This window comes from Neomonachus schauinslandi, chromosome 4, assembly GCF_002201575.2.
Source record: "Neomonachus schauinslandi chromosome 4, ASM220157v2, whole genome shotgun sequence".
In the NCBI taxonomy this organism is placed as follows: domain Eukaryota; kingdom Metazoa; phylum Chordata; class Mammalia; order Carnivora; family Phocidae; genus Neomonachus; species Neomonachus schauinslandi.
Window position 1 is genome coordinate 38530731 of NC_058406.1, and position 18172 is coordinate 38548902.

At 35.8% G+C, this 18172-nt stretch overlaps 1 protein-coding gene across 1 annotated transcript in view; it reads right to left on the bottom strand.

Annotated features, from left to right (window-relative positions):
• Positions 1 to 18172, bottom strand: part of AGBL4 (AGBL carboxypeptidase 4) — a 1445284-nt gene that overhangs the window by 1170735 nt on the left and 256377 nt on the right. The gene's annotated exons all lie outside the window — the stretch shown is intronic.

The window sequence follows — 18172 nt, forward strand, 5'->3', positions numbered from 1 at the left end:
TTGTGGTGGAGGATCCTTTTAATATATTGCTGGATCCTATTAGCAAAGATTTTGCTGAGGATTTTGGAATCCATATTCATCAGTGATATCCATCTGAAATTCTCCTTTCTGATGGGGTATTTGTCTGGTTTGGGGATTAAGGTAATGCTGGCCTCATAGAATGAGTCCGTAAGCTTTCGTTCTGTTTCTATTTCTTGAAACAGCTTCAGGAGAATAGGTATTATTCTTCTTTGAATGTTTGGTAGAATTCTCCAGGAAACCCATGAGGCCCTGGACTCTTGTTTTTTGGAAGGTTTTTGATCACTGCTTCAATCTCATTACTGGTTACTGGTCTATTCAGGTTATCAAATTCGTCCTGTTTTAGTCTTGGTAGTTTATCGGTTTCCAGGAAGGCACACATTTCTTCCAGGATCCTTAATTTATTAGCATATACTTGTTGATAGTAAGTTCTGATAATTATTTCTTTCCCCTTTCATTCATAATTTTATTAATTTGGGTCCTTTCTCTTTTCTTTTGGATAATTCTGGACAGTGGTTTATTGATCTTATTAATTCTTTGAAAGAACGAGCTTCTAGTTTCATTTATGTGTTCTAATGAAGTGTTCTGCTTTCTAATTCATTGATCTCTGCTCTAATCTTAATTATATCCCCTCTCGTGCGTGGGATAGGTTTAATTTGTTATTGATTCTCCAGTTCATTAAGGTGTAAAGACAGTTTGTGTATTTGGCATTTTTCTATTTTTTTGAGTGAGGCTTGTAGGACTATGTATTTCCTCCTTAGGACTGCCTTTGCCATACCCATGGGTTTTGGACTGATGTGTTTTCATTCTAATTGGTTTCGATGAATTGTTTAAGTTTTTCTTTGATTTCCTGGTGGACCCAAACATTCGTGAGCAGAATGGTCTTTCGCTCCCAAGTGTTTGAATTTCTTCCAAACTTTTTCTTGTGATTGAGTTCCAGTTTCAAAACATTGTGATCTGAGAATATGAAGGAAATAATCTCAATCTTTTGGTATTGGTTGAGACCTGATTTGTGATCCAGTATGTGGTCTATTCTGGAGAAAGTTCCATGTGAGCTCGAGAAGAATGAGTATTCTGTTGTTTAAGGGTGGAATGTTATATATATATCTATGAGGTCCATCTGGTACAGTGTGTCATTCGAAGCTCTTGTTCCTTTGTTGATTTTTTGCTTAGTTAATCTCTCTATTGCTTGGAGTGGAGTATTGAGGCCTCCTACTATTAACATATTATTATTACTATGTCTCTTTATTTTGGTTAACACTTGGCTTATGTAGTTGGCTGCTGCCATGTTGGGGGCATAGATATTTACAATTGTTAGATCTTCTTGTTGGATAGACCCTTTAAGAATGATATAGTGTCCGTCTGTATCTCTAACTACAGTCTTCAGATTAAAATCTAATTTGTTTGATAAGAGAATTGGTACCCCAGCTTTCTTTTGAGGTCCATTGGCATGAAAGATGTTTCTCCATCCCTTCACTTTCAGTCTGGATGTATCTTTAGGTTCAAAATGAGTCTCTTGTAAACTGCATATGGATGGGTCCGGTCTTTTTATACAATCTGCAACCCCGTGCCATTTTATGGGAGCATTTAGGCTGGTCATGTTGACAGTGATTATTGAAAGATATGATTTTATTGTCATCATGTTGCCTGTGAAGTTCTTGTTTCTATAGATTGTCTCTGTAAACTTTTCTATATCAATCTTGGGGTCTTTCTCCTTTTATGAACCCCCCTTAATATTTCTTGCAGGGCCAGCTTAGTGGTCACAGCTTCTTTCAGTTTTTGCCTATCCTGGTAGCTCTGTATATCTCAATCCATTCTAAATGACAGCCTTGCCAGATAAAGTATTCTTGGCTGCATGTTCTTCTCATTTAGTACCCTGAATATGTCTTGCCAGCCCTTTCTGGCTTGTCAGGTCTCTGTGGATACATCTGATGTTCTCCTGATGTTCCTCCCTCTGTATGTAAGGAATCTCTTCCCCCTACTGCCCTTAAGATGGTTTCCTTGGTTCTTAGGTTGCGAGTTTTACTATTACATGCCAGGGCATTGGTCTATTCTCCTTGATCTTGGGAGGGGTCCTCTCTGCCTCTAGGACATGTATGCTTGTTTCATTCCCCAGATTAGGGAAGTTCTCAGCTACAATTTCCTTAAATATATCTTCCACACCTCTCTCTCTCCACCCCCTCAGGAATCCCAGTAATTCTGACATTGGAACATTTCATGGTGTCATTTATTTACCTAATTCTGTTTTCATGGATTTTAAGCTGTTTGTTCCAGGCATCCTTCTGTTCCTTCTTTTCTATCATGTGTCTTCTAGATCACTAATTCATTCTTCTGCCTCGTTTACCCTAGCTGTTATAGAATCTAGATTACTTTGGATCTCATTGATAGCATTTTTTTTTCCCTAAAGATTCTATTTATTTATTTGACAGAGAGAGACACAGCGAGAGAGGGAACACAAGCAGGAGGAGCGGAAGCGGGAGAAGCAGGCTTCCCGCCGAGCAGGGAGCCCGATGCGGGGCTCGATTCCAGGACCCCGGGATCATGACCCAAGCCGAAGGCAGACGCTTAACGACTGAGCCACCCAGGCGACCCTCATTGATAGCATTTTTAAGTTCTGCCAGATCAGCTCTCATTTTGGCCCTTAAAGAATCCATGTTGCCTGGGCGCCTGGGTGGCTCAGATGGTTAATCATCTGCTTTCGGCTCAGGTCATGATCCCAGGGTCCTGGGATCGAGTACCATATCGGGCTCCCGGCTCAGCGGGGAGCCTGCTTCTCCCTCTGACCCTCTCCCCTCTCATGCTGTTTCTCTCTCGCTCGCTCTCTAAAAAATAAATAAAATCTTTTAAAAAAAAAAAGAATCCATGTTACCATTAATCGTTTTCTCCATCCTAGCTATTGTCTTCATAACTGTTACCCTGACGTCTATTTCTGACATCTTGCTTATATCCATATCCATTTTTTCTGTGGCAGAGAACACAGTCTTGGAGTCTTTTCTATTTGGGGAGGTTCTTCCTCTTAGTCATTCTGTTGAGCGGTGGTTGAGAGAATGTACAGAGTCCAAATTTTTTACCACAAACCAAGCAAAATGCACCTGTTTTATAGGGACCTTAGGATTGCCAGCCTCTTCTTCTTCCAGCCTGTCTTCTGGGGGAGGGGCCTGCCGCTCTATTTCTCAGGCAACCCTGTTTGGGCAGAGTTGCCCTGCCCCCTGTGGGGAGGATAGGCTCAGTGAATACTGGTGTTTCAGAGCTTTTGTTCTCTGGCGGCTTTCCCTGGTGGCTTTCAGCATCTCTTCAGAGAGTCTGAGCAGAAATGACCATATCCAAACCTCTGCCTCAGAACAGAGAGATCACAGTCTGTTCTTCAGTGAGCTCTCCAGGCCACACTGTCTCTGTTTCGGTCTGTGCTGCAACAAACCGCAGCGTCCTGGGTTGTGTGCCCGACAGCTGCACTTCCAGTCCTCACTTCCAGGTCCAGGCATGTCTCTGCTCTTTGTGCTTCTACAACCGCCAGCTGCCCCCCAGTTCACATGCATACCCAGGTAGCTCCAGGTTTCAGTATGTGGGGCTGCCCTAAAGTCCTTTCCCTGCCGCTACCAGTTTGCAAGTCTGTGTCCAGTCCCCAGTGCGGGAGGCTTCTGCCTTCAGTGGCAAAGGATTCTGGAGACTCCCTCCCCCTTCCGTTTATCTTCCAACATCTGCCCGCAGAATCATGGATCCCTGCTTTATACCTCGAAACCGACTGCCTGCGATATTTTGTTTGTAGAGATCCAGATATATCTTCTTACATCTCAGGCTGATTTCATGGGTGTTCAGAGTGGTCTGGTAGATACCCAGCTCAATTCAGGCAACCATTTGAAATAGGGTCCCCTACTCCTCTTCCATCTTTGCAACTCCTGGGGTCCCCCCGGTTCTAAGGCTTGCTTGACCCCTGCTTGGAGAACAGTCACCAGATTGTGCTGTGGTTCATGGTTTATGGCAACACCGAGCTGAAAGCCCACTCCTGGGCTTGCTGATTGCAGCTGACTTACCTGCTCCAATGCTTGGAAACTATGCTGCACTCAGGCACCCTCATTCCTTCTGTGACCCTGGGGGTCCTGAGACCACACAGTCCCAACTAGAATTCTGTCCCATGTCACCACCTAAGCACCTTTCAGGAAGGGATGTCCCTCAATGGAGCAACTTCTGAAACTTCCGATTTTGCCATCTGCTATTAAATCACTTTCCCTAGACAGCTTAGGGAGGCTCCCATTCCCTGTGGTTTATCTTCCAACATAATCCCTCAGATTCATGTCTCTGTACCTCCTTCCTTTCAAAAAGTGGTCGCTTTTCTATTGTAGAATTGCAGTAATTCTGGGATACCTGGCTGACTCAGTCAGTTAAGCGTCTGCCTTCCCCTCAGGTCATGATCCCAGGGTCCTGGGATTGAGTCCCACATTGGGCTCCTTGCTCATGGGGAGCCTGCTTCTCCCTCTGCCTCTGCATGCTGCTCCCCCTGCTTGTGCTCTCACTCTCTCTGACAAATAATAAAATCTTTCTTTAAAAAAAGAATTGCAACAACTCTTTTCTTATGTCTCAGGTTCAGTTCTCAGGTGTTCAGAATGATTTGATAGCTATTTAGCTGAATTCAATGAACCAGATGAAATGAGGGTCCCCTACTCTTCCACCTCTTCCCTATAAATGCTTCCCTATAAATGCTTCCCCCAAAAGCATTTATTCTTAAGCTTATAGATTTGCAGGCTGGGGTTTGGCTGATTTTCAGTGGGCTAGGGCAGCTCTGCTTTAGGTTGCAGGAAGGCTGGGCTTACGTCTAGGCTGAGTTTGAATCAAGGTATGTTCCGTATGTCTATCATCCATCTGTTTTCATGGCAAAACAGCAGCATGCTAAAGCCAAGCCAAATTACACAAGCACATTTGAAGCCTCTGTCAGAGTCATGTCCATTGAAATTCCATGGACGAAAGAACATCAAGTTACCAAGCCCATAATCAAAGGAGCAGAGAACTATGCCCCTCCTACACTAGGAAGGTAAAATAAATATTTGCTGAACAATTTATGCACTCCAGATAGGCGATCTATAAGTGTGAAATGAAACTAAGTATCCTACCAAATGCTGGGAACATAATGATGACTAAGACAGAGTCTCATAGTTATAGCTGATAAACTGTATGTTGGTGGGGACTGTGAGAGAGACATATAAATAAATTAATATAAATACAATGAAGTAAGTAAAATAACATCACTGGGAGAATAATTAATCCTGTGTGTAGAACATTTGAGATTTAAGGTTAAGGGAAGTTTATCAGATTGATACGGTTAAAATTTGGGAAAAGTAAGATTCTAGGCAAAGGAGAAAATGTGTGCAAAATCACAAATATGTGAAATAGATTGGCATAACTAAAAAATGGCAATATTTTGGTGTGGCTAGAGTATAGTATATATAGAAAATAGAGGATAAAGGGCGCCTGGGTGGTTAAGCAACTGCCTTCGGCTCAGGTCATGATCCTGGAGTCCCAGGATCGAGTCCCACATCAGACTCCCTGCTGAGCAGGGAGTCTGCTTCTCCCTCTGACCCCCCTATCATGTTCTCTGTCTCTCATTCTCTCTCTCGCAAATAAATAAAATCTTAAAAAGAAAAAAAAGAAAGAAAATAGGGGATAGGGGATGAGGTAGTCAGATTTTAATGGACCTTTTAAGCCAGGCTAAAATTTGGACAGAGGTGACATTAAAAAAAATTAAACAGGAAAGTGATGTATTAAAATGCCAATTATATCTCAGTTTAAGTAGAGTAGAATAACTGATAAGGTGGGGCTAGACAGGTTGGCAAGCCGATTCCAAGTATGAGATGATAGAGACCAAAACCAAAGAAGTAGCAGTGTGAATAAAAAGAAGAGGGTGTCAACAGATGTATAAAGTACAGCTCACTTATCTTTTTGATTAAATAAATGCAAAGAAAGGTCTTTCTGAGCTGAAAGTAACAGAAACTCAACTCCAGTTACCTTAAGGAAAAACTAGAAGCTTTCAGAAACAAAAGAAAAATGTCAGAAACCAGCACAACTCTAAGGAGCACAGGGTTTGGCACAGGGAATTTAAATGCTGTTTGCATTCTTTCCCCCACTCTCATTAATATTTGTTCACTTAATTCTCTTCTATTGTAGACAACTTTACACCATACAAACAAGTAACACAGCCACAGAAAGCCCCAAATCATGTTCTTCTAGCTACATGACCCTAAAGGCAAGAAAGTGCTTCTCTCTATATTTACAACAATTTTTTTTTAAATAAAATGAAAAATTCTTTAAACTATTTCTGGTTCTGATTGGTCCACGTGTGGGCCATATGCCCACCTCATAAACTGATCTAGTGGCCAGGATACCATAACCACAGTAGTTATCTGCTGGCTCCCTAAGTCAAAGGAGTATAATCTGTTATCAGTAGGGGAAGGGTATGAACATATAACATCCAGCCAGCCACATCAACTTGTATCAGTCACAAAGGGAGTAAGGGACTAATTCAGGGTGACTGAGAGTTCCAGCTTGGTGACTCAGAAGATTAGTCACGCATTAACTGAAATAGGCACAGGAAAAGAAAAAGGTATGAAAGGAAACTTTTTTAGAAAAGTTAAGTTTGAGGTATCATGGATACCTCAAAAGGTAATACTCAATAATCACTAATTTTTTCTTTGTACAAGATTGGGAAATATATATATGTATTTATATATACATATATGTATTTAGTATTTATGTATATATAATACTTAGGTGTGACTGTATATATTTAATATTTATATATATATAAAAGTATATGATAATCACAGTTCATGATGTACAAGAATACTGAAATTTCATTTCTGAGATAAAAGCATTAAATCCAGCAAATATCCCTTCTGATATACTAAAGACTAGTTGAAAATAATGTCCTAGGAGTCTCTAAAAGTGTTTTGGCAGAAATTTGAGCTGATGGAGATTTCAAAAATATCTCTTGAAATGCATATGGTTCATATTATTTTTATGAAAGAGGGGGAAAATCTGCATCTTAGGTGGATACAAAACACCACGTATTGACTAAACACAAAAACAGCTGTCCTGACTGCAATTCTGTCCCAAGATGTACAAGATCTGTTTATTTATTTATTTTGAGAGAGAGCGCACATGCACAGTGGGAAGGAGCAGAGGGAGGAGAGAGAGAGAATCTCAAGCAGACTCCCCACTGAGCATGGAGCCTGACGCCAAGGCTCAATCTCACAACCCTGATATCATGACCTGAGCAGAAATCAAGAGTCAAATGCTTAACCAACTGAGCTACCCAGATGCCCCTGTCCCAAGATTTATAAACCCATGAAGCTTTCTACTTTCTCAGAGTAAGTATCAGAAGCACTGCTTGATAACAGAAAATTTGGTTGAATCTATCTTGGAAAATAATAGTCCAAATCTTCTGAAAAAATTTGGAGGTATGTTATAAAAACCCCAAGTATGGGCGCCTGGGTGGCTCAGTTGGTTAAGTGACTGCCTTCGGCTCAGGTCATGATCCTGGAGTCCCGGGATCGAGTCCCGCATCGGGCTCCCTGCTCGGCAGGGAGTCTGCTTCTCCCTCTGACCCTCCTCCCTCTCATGCTCTCTGTCTCTCATTCTCTCTCTCTCAAATAAATAAATAAAATCTTTAAAAAAAAAAAACAACCAAGTATTTGACACTACAGAGGTTCTACTAAGTGGACTTAAATATTTTGACTTCTTAATGTCTATAACCACATTCCCCAAGGTGAAATGAAGTTTCCTAAAACTCTCCATTTGTGGTTCAAGATACTTATAGCAACAGGGAAGGAAAAAAATGTATTTTAGGAGCTTTACATAGCCACTCAAATCAAAACTGACAATTACTTTGATGCAAGAATAAATAATAAAGCTTGAGAGTTTTATTAGCCCCAAAGTAATTTTCAAGTGTTCCTTCTCTCCATATATATTAAAGTACTTTTACCTCTGCTGCCCTATACATTTAGTCTTCATAAAATATTCAACATGTTGCTTCCAAAGTCAATAAAAAATTATTCCATTACTGGAAGAAGGAAAATCCATTTTGCAAATGATTGGGAGATTACCCAGCATAACTATAATTATCATTTTATAAAAAGGAACAGAAAGAGAGTTGTTGAGCAATTTGAAGATCCTCTTAAGCCACACACTTTGTTTTCCTACAGAGGACGTTTAAGATGAGAAATAGACCTTGGGGGTCTTAGACAGGCCTGAGGCAATATAATAAAACGTCAAACATTCAGCTAAAAAGTACCACTCTCTTCAGAACAACTTATCAGCCAGCTTACAACACCTCCTTATTTACAACTCTTGGTCCCAAAGGAAGTGCACTTGAGTGTAGGCCACGATTGCTTTGTAATGAGATTGCCAGGAATGATACAAGAAAAAAAATTGTGACTGTGCCACTCCCAGCTCAGAAACCTTAGTAGACTTTTTCTTATGGTGAGGAAGAAGTAGGAGGAGGGACACAAAGGAAGAGGAAAAATGCAAAGAGGAGAATGGAGGCTTAATAATAAAAGAGTCATCTTCGGTTATGCTCCTAAAGACTGAGTTGTAAACACAGTTTGGAAAATTCAGTGATTATCCAGCTCAGCTGAACATTCCCAGCTCAGGGGCTTAACCCTGAGTCAGCACCATAAAATGCTGGTTTCATGGGGCAGGCTTGCACTCTCAAATTAAGCCCATTAAAAATAAAAACAAAAAATAAATAGCCAGAAAAACTCTGCACCTGTCACAGATTAGTAACAAAAAGTCAAATACTTCCCCATACACCTAGGCCACTTCCGTATTGTTTGTTTACTTACTGGAGCTTAATCTGCCTCTCTTCAGGCAGAAAAGTATACACCATGATAAATAGGGGAACGAAAAGAATTAAACCTTATCTAAGAGCTGTCAATAAATCTATTGTTGGAAATACATGTGAATAGAAGTAGCAATAGCAATCTTTGTCTTTTAAAGAGGTAGTTTTTCAAAAAGAGAATTACACAAAGTGCTCCTCTGTTTTTGTCAATATGCTGCCAGGTTTTGAAATACTATTTTTCAACCAAACAATAAAAATCTTGACAAGTAAGCAACAGAAAATCACTAATACACTTGCAGCTGCATTTCAATCTATACAAATTCTTTAAACAAAACAACTAAAGAACAGCCTGGCCTAGCAAAATTATTTTACCATTTGGGCCTCAAATCCAAGACAATTATGAAACAGGATTTTATATTTTTACTGAAAATTTTTGACAAATAGTCAAATGAAAAAAGTAATCCACATGAGAAGATAAAGACCTATATGTGAATTACAAGAGGTGTTAATCAGGAAAAGGTTTTTTGTTTTTTTTTTCCAATTTCATGTTAACAAAAGAAAGAATCTTCAATTCTTTTATTTCTGAAAAATGTGAGGGTGTGTGGAGGTGGGGAAGAGGAAAAGAATTTGACATCATAAGACTCAATCCTCAACTCCAGCTTAACTAGCAGTAGTATATATTTAAGGGGAATATGAAAGAAGAGATTATTTCTATCATGTAATCATGACATGATAAAGACCCTGACTAAGACACTGATGATGAGAATGGAAATAAAGGACATATATGATAGACACTTTTGTAGAAAGAATTAATGGGATTTATCAATGAATGAGGTCAGTGAGCTGAGTATCTTCCATTTGTTCTTGCAGAACCACCCTCCAACTTCTCCTCCATGATTTGTGCTCCAGAAGGTTGACCTCTATGGAATGCTGCCTCTTCTCTAACCTCTGGTTGAGGTCAGTTAATGGAAGTCACCAGCCCAAGATGAAGGACAGGGAAATAGTGAGTTAGATTACTTATTCCCTTGACTCCCTCACTACTTAGTTACAATTTGTTGGATGTATTGTTCCACTGAAGACCAGTATCTCCTGTCAGGTGTCCCTCTACATTTAGCCTTGTCGATGGCTCCTGGTAACCACTTCCTCTCCTTTTCCATTTAGGTCTATGAGTGGTAATAGCTCTCTGTTGTTAGCAGCCTAAGAACCTAAATTGCCATCATGATTTCCCTAAATCCTACCCAAATCTTTATACATAGTCCCTTTATTATATTATCAAAAATTACCCAATTTAAGCAGGACATTTGTGGTCTCCCATAAACTAACTGATAAAGTGAAACAGTTCTATAAATCATAAGACACTATGCATAAGGCTCATTTACTTGGTTACTTTGTTAGTTGAAAAAACTTTGTGACATATGTCTAGCACACACTAAGTGACCAATTAATATTTGCTGAGTCAATTAATAAAAATTACACGGTTAAGACTGAAAGTCAAATCTTGGTTAAATATGTGAAATCTCAAGGATAATAAGAGATGAGTTGTGAAGTACATCAATTACACAACAAGGTCTTATGAAAGAACATATAAGGAACAAAATAAATCAATCATTTCTAGAAGCCCTTTGGTAATTATTAAAAATATGTATTATTCAAAGAAGTTTTCTAAGTATATATAGCCTTCCTAAAGGTGAAAGGAAGTAGATACCAACCTTCAAAACTCATACCTTGAAAATATAAAGATGAAACTAGAAATTCCGACTATGCCCAAATTTGGAGAGAAGTAAATACTCCCTGAAAAGCAGGTATAAACAACACAAGATAACCTTAAAAAGATTAATGGCTAACTTCCCATCAGAGACAAAGGAAGCCACAAGGCAGTGGTATGACACATTCAGAGTGCTGAAAACAATTATCAACCTATAATTTCATATCTAGCACAGCTATCCTTCAAAATGAAGGAAATATAAAAATATTCCAGATAGACAAAGACTGAGAAAATTAATTGCTAGCAGACATGCCTTGCAAGAAATATTAAAGAATGTCCTTCCAAATGAAAGAATATGATACCAGATAATAAATTAAATCCACAGTAAGAAATGAAGAACCACCAGAAATGGTAAGCATGCGGATAAAGAGTACATATATTTTTTTCACATTTCTTCTCTTTTCTAAAAGATATAAGATCATGTAAAGAAATTATAACATTGTATTTTGAGGTTTCTAACATATGTAGATGGAATATATATGACAATAATAACATAAAAAAAGAGGAAGAGAATGACCTGTATTAGGAAAATTTTCTATTACAAATTTTAAGAAATAAGTTCAGTTTCCTGAACTAGATTGTGGTAATTTAAAATACATATTGTAATCCCTAGAGAAACCACTAAGAAACATAACTGAAAATATACAGGAAAAAGTGGGAACAGAGAAATTTAAATAGTACAAAACTATGTACTTAAAAGAAAACAGTGGAGGAGGGACAGAAACCAAAAAAAGAGAGGAGACTTGTAAAAAACATAAAGCAATATAACAAATACAAAACAACTATAAAAATAATTGTATTGGGGCGCCTGGGTGGCTCAGTCATTAAGCGTCTGCCTTTGGCTCAGGTCATGATCCCAGGGTCCTGGGATCGAGTCCCACGTCGGGCTCCTTGCTCAGCGGGGAGCCTGCTTCTCCCTCTGCCGCTCCCTGCCACTCTCCTTACTTGTGATTCCTCTCTCTCTGTCTCTCTGTGTCAAATAAATAAATAAAATCTTTAAAAATAATAATAATAATAATTGTATTAAATGTGGATGGACAAAACATTCCCATTCAAAAGGCAGAGATTGTCAAACTGGATTAAAAAAAGTAAGATCCAACTCCATACTGACTACAAGAAGCACACATTAGATTCTTAGATACAGTAGCCTGGTAGTAAAAAAATGGACAAAGATATCCCAGACAAATCAAAAATGTAAGATAGCTGAAATGGCTACATACATATTAGAAAAAATAATTTTAATAAAAGAAAAACCATTAAAGACAGTACACATTCAAGATGATAAAATGTTCAATACATCAGTAAGAGATACATGCATCTAATCTCAAAATGCGTATACCAAAAACTGAACATGATTTTATAAAAAATAAACAATATCAAAATTTAGAGCAAATGATTTTTCATCTCTTCTCTCAATAATTGATAGAAATGTTATATAGAAAATTAGTGACAGAAAACATTTGAACAACACTAACAACTGACTTGAACTAACATATATACAGAACACATCGACTAATGACTGCACCATATACAAATTATTGGTAAGAACACATGGTACATTCTGCAAAGTATATCATATTCCATTCCATAAAAATTTTTAAACAAATTTAGAAGCTTAAAATCATAAAAAGTCAATTCTCTAAATATAAGACAATTAAAATCAGCAAAATGAAATCAGAGATACTCATTTATAAATTAAACATATTTTAAATAATTGATATATCAAAAAAGAAATCACAAAAGAAAGTATAAAATATTTGGAACCTAAGGAAAATGGAAAAGAAAACATACAAAAATTTAAAGGGCTGACTATACCTATAAATGACCATACTGGATAAGAATAAAGGTAAAAATTAATAATCTAAGATTCTACTTTGAAATTAGAAAAAGAAGAGCTAAATAAACACATGTGGTGCAGAAAAAAAGAAATAATAGAGTGGAGCAAAGATAAATGAAATTTTTAAAAAGTAGAAAACCAACATATAAAGTCAATGAAACTAAAATCTGACTTTTTAAAACTATGAAAAAAATTGAAAAACCATTAGATAGATGAGTAGTCAGTAAATTAAAGCCATATGTGGACCATATGTGGACCACAGCCAGTTTTTATAAATAAAGTGTTATTGGAATAAAGTACACCTATTGACTTATATATTATATATTGTCTCTAGCTGCTTTTATGATAGAATGACAAAACTGAATAGTTGTGAAAGAGGCCATCTGGCACACAAAGCCAAAATTAATTAGTATCTGATCCTTTACAGAAAAAAAATAGTTTTGTTATACTAAGTTACAACAAATATTTTTAAAAATTGCCAAAATCAGGAATGAAATATGACATTGCAGACCATGTTGTAGGGACATTGTGACACTACAGAAATTAAAAATTATTATAAGGCAATAGTATAAACAACTATATGCCAATAATTCAACAACTTAAATAAAATGGACATATTCCTACAGAGACAAAAACTACCAAAACAGTCTCAAGAAGAAAGAGATAACCTGAACACAAATACAAGAAATAAATAAACTGAAGTGGTAATTTTCACTCCTCGCACACAAAAAAAAGTTCAGGATCAGATACCTTCACTAATAAATCTTCTCAAATAAATGAAGAAGAATGAATACCAGCACTTCACAAAATCTTGCAGATAATATGTGAGGGTGGACGACTTCTTAGCTCATCCTCTGGGGCCAATATTACTCTGATACCAAAACCACAATTAAAGAAAACCACACACCAATATCCCTCATGATCAGAGACTCAAGACTACTTAAAAATTGCAAACTAAATTTCAGCAAAATATACAAAGGATTATACACCATGACTCAGTAAGATTCATCCCAGGAATGTGAAATTGACAAGTTCAGTACTCATTCATAATAAAAACCTCTCAACATATTATACATAGAAAGTAACTTCTTTAACCTGATTAGGGAATCTATATAGAACTACTTGCAACATTATACATAATAGGGAAAGACAAACAACTTCACAACATCAGGAACAAGACAAAGATATTAACTGTTGCTATTAATATTAAATATTTTAATGGAGGTTCCAACCAGTGCAATGAAACAGAGATACAGAGAAAAAAATGGTTCTGGGGATGGAGAGGAGGAAGGAGAAAGTGGAGAAAGTGGAGAAAGAGGAGGAAGAAGGAAAGAAGAAAGAAAAGAAAGAAAAAAAAAAGGCAGGTATATTGGAAAAGGAAAAGTAAAAATTTTCTAGCTCCCAGATGATATGATCCTATATTGAGAAGACCCCAAAGAATCCACCAAGTGCAAATACTAATAATTGAATTTAGCCAGGTCATAGGTTCTAAAATCAATTGTAACATTCTATCTCATCCCTATATACTAGCAACAAACCACTGGAAATTTAAATTAATTAAAATATTAACTCAAACAGTATCAAAAAGAATGAAACATTAAGCAGTAAATTTAAAAAATTTTTAAAAATTTTAAAAACTGCAAGAATTGTACAATGAAAAATATAAAACATGGCTTAGAGAAATTAAAGAATATCTAAATAAATGCTATTGGAGGTCAATTATTCTGAAAATGCCAAATCTCCCCCAAATTAATCTGCAAATTTATTACAATCCCTACCAAATTATAGAAACTGAAAAGTTGATAATAAAATCTGTATAGAAATAAAATGACCTAGAAAAGCAAAGATAATTTTGAAAAGAATAATAAAATTGGAGGAATTACACAATTTAATTTCAAAACATACTATAAAACTATAGTAATAAAAACATTTTAGAGTTGGCACAAGAACAAACATATGAATCAACAGAACATATTTGAGTTATGAGAAATAAATTCCAATATCTAGGTTCAATAGAGTCTCTGAAAATATGTAAATTCAACAGGAAGAGGATAGTCTTTTCAAAAAATGGTGCAAAATGAAAAAAATGTTATGCCACTACCACGCAGAATAATGGCCCCTCATTATTAGAACTGTCCATATCGTAACCCCCAAAACCTGTCCATATGTCAGGCATATGACAAAAGGGACTGTAGATGTGATTAGAGTAAGATATTGATATGAAAAGATTATCTTAGATAAACTATGTGGGCCCAACGCAATCACAAGAGTCCTTATAAGACAAAACGAGGGGTAAGGGAGAAGGACATAGAGACAGAGAAAGAGAAAGGACAGAAAATATTTAAAGTTCTGTATCAATAGCAATTGAAGATAGAAGAATGGTCCATGAGTCAAAGAATGCAGATGACCTGAAGATGATGGAAAAGGCAAAAAAATATATTTTCCCTAAAGCATCCAAAAGGAAGGCAGCCCTACCAAAACCTTTATTTTATCCTAATAAGACCCATTTCAGACACTTCCCTCAAGAAATGTATAAGTTTGTGTTGTTTTAAGCCACTAAGTTTGTGATTTTTATAAAATCAATAGAAAATTAATACACTTAACTCACAAGACATATAAAAATAAACTAAAATGTATTACAGACCTAATAAAAGAGTTCAAATTTTTAAGAAGGAAATCTGAGAGAAAATCTTTGTAATCTTAGGTTACCCTAAAAGTTCTTAACTATAGCAACAAAAGTAATCCATTTAAAAAATAGTGATAATTGTATTGCATCAAATATAAAATGTCTACTCTTCGAAAAACAATATTGTAAAAATACACAGAAGTATGAGAGACATAAATTATGTTTTTAAAGAACCATATAGTAATTCTGTGGTTAAAAAGTACAATAACTGAAATTTTTAAAAATCACTAGGAAGTATCAACAGCAAGGCAGGCAGATGAAAGAAGCGGCAAATTTGAGGAGAAGTAAAGTGAATTGTTCATTTTGAGAAATGGAGAAAAAAGAATGAAGAAATATAGAGATCCATAGACTTTTACAACATAATCACAACAAACATACACATAATGGGAGTCTCAGAATGCAAGGAGATGGAGAAAAGAACAGAAAATATTTGAAGAATTAATATCTAAAAGCTTTCAAAATTTATGAAAAACATTAAACACCAAAGAAACTCAAATAAATCCAATATGATAAATTCAGAGATCCACAATTAAATATATTATAATCAAACTGTTGAAAGACAAAAAGAGATCTGTAAAGAAGAAAAGTGACATCACTTATAAAGAATCCTCAATAAGATCAACAACTGGTTTCTCATCAAAAATAACAGAAATCAGAAAGCAGTAGGATGACACATTCAGAGGACTGAAAGGAAGACTTTTAACCAAGAATTCTATATCTAGCAAAACTTTCCTACAAATGAAGAAGTAAGACACTTCCTAAAAACCACAAAAAACAAAATCTTAACACCATTTCTCATTAGCACACCTACCCTACAAGAAATACTAAAGGGAGCAAGCCCTTTAGGTGGAAATGAAAGGACACTAGACAGTAATTTAAATCCAAAAGAAGAAATATAGCATACCAGCAAAAACTGTGCCACAGATAAGCATAAAAAAAGAATAAATGTATTTTTGTTCATAACTCTTCTCCTATCTGATTTTTAAAATAACTGTATAAAGCTATATTTATAAATATGTGTCCATGAACATGATTTTATATAGATATAATTTATATGACAATAACACAATAAGATATAATTTATATGACAATAACACAAAAACACAAATAACACAAATAAGGCAGAAGGAACAAAGCAATATATGAACACAGTTTTGTATAGTATTAAAAGTTAAATTAAATTTATATTAATAAGATGTCTATTCATGTTAATTTTCATCTCTAGGACATTCGCCAAGAAAATAACTCAAAGAATAAAGGAAAGGAAAGGAAAAGAAAAGAAAAGAAAAAAAAGGAATTTAAACGGTACATTAGAAGATATCAAGAAATACAATAGTAAAGGAGGAATGGGGGGGGAAACATCAGACATACAGAAAATAAACTTAAAAGTACAGATATAAATTCTACTTGGTCAGTCATTAAATTAAATTAAAGTTGATTAAATGAGAGAAGGCAAAATGGGAGTAAAAACATAATCTAGCTATATGCTGTCAATAGGAGGCACACTTTAGACTCAAAAACAAATATTTCAGGACGCCTGGGTGGCTCAGTTGTTAAGCGTCTGCCTTCAGCTCAGGTCATGATCCCAGGGTCTTGGGATTGAGTCCCACATTGGGCTCCCTGCTCAACGGGAAGCCTGCCTCTCCCACTCCCCCTGCTTGTGTTCCCTCTCTCGCTGTGTCTCTCTCTGTCAAATAAATAAATAAAATCTTTAAAAAAACCAAACAAATATTTCAGAAGTAAAAAAAAAGGAAAAAGATCACACAAAACACTAACAAAAAAGACTATAATGTTTATACTAAAATAATTCAAAGCAAACTTTAAGACAAAAATTGTTATGAGAGGAAAAAAAGGACAACTTACAATAGGAAAATGATCACTCCATCAGGGAGCTATAACAGTTATAAACATAAATGTACCTATCAAGGGAGGCCCAAATATATAAAGCAAAACCATCAGAATTGAAGCGAAAGATAAATGAGTATCCCAAATATATAAAGCAAAAACCATCAGAATTGAAGAGAAAAATAAACAAGCGAACAAAAATAGACATTTCAACATCCTGCTTACAATAACTGACAGGAATAAAAAGAAGATCAAAAAGGAAATATGAGGCTTAAAGAAAACTAAAAATTAATTAGACCTAACAGAAAACTACAGAACACTGCCCCCCCAAACCAGTAAAATATACAATCAATACAAGTATACATGGAACATTCTCCAGGATGGACTATAAATTAGGCAAACACACACAAAAAGAGTCTCAGTAAGTTTTAAAGTTTCAAACACAAAATCTGTTGTCTGAACACAATGCAATGTAATCCCAGATGCTTGAAAGACAGAAATTTGGGAAATTCACAGATACATGGAAATGAAACAACAAACCTCTAAATAAACAAAGGCTCAAAGAAGGAATCACCAGGGACATCAGAATGTACATTGAATTGAGATAAAATGAAAACATATTTACAAAACCTACAGTTCAGTGAAAACAGTGTTTACAGGAAATATACAGGTGCAAATAATTATATAAAAAATAACAAAGATCATACATAAGAAACATGATCCTCCACCTTAACTAGAAAAAGAGTAAACTAAACCCAAATCAAGCAGAACAAAGGATATAAAAAAAACTAGAGCTGAAGTAGAGAATAGAAAAAACAATAGTGAAAATCAATAAAACTAAAAGTTAGCTTATTAAAAATATCAACAAAAGGAACAAGCCATTACCTAGACTGATCAAGGAAATAGATGACTCAAATTACCAACATCAGAAATTAATCAGAAACTAATATAATACAGTATGTTGGTTATACTTTAATTTTAAAATGATAAAAAAAGACTGAACATTACTAGTGACCTTAACAAACTCAAAAGAATTATAAGGGAGTACTATGAACAACTGTATGCCAATAAATTAGATAACATAAATGAAATGGACAAATTCCTAGAAAGACACAAGCAACTGCAAGAAACTCAAAAAGAATCAGAAATAGAGTAATCAAAAAGCTTCCACAAAGAAAAGTCCAGGACCAGATT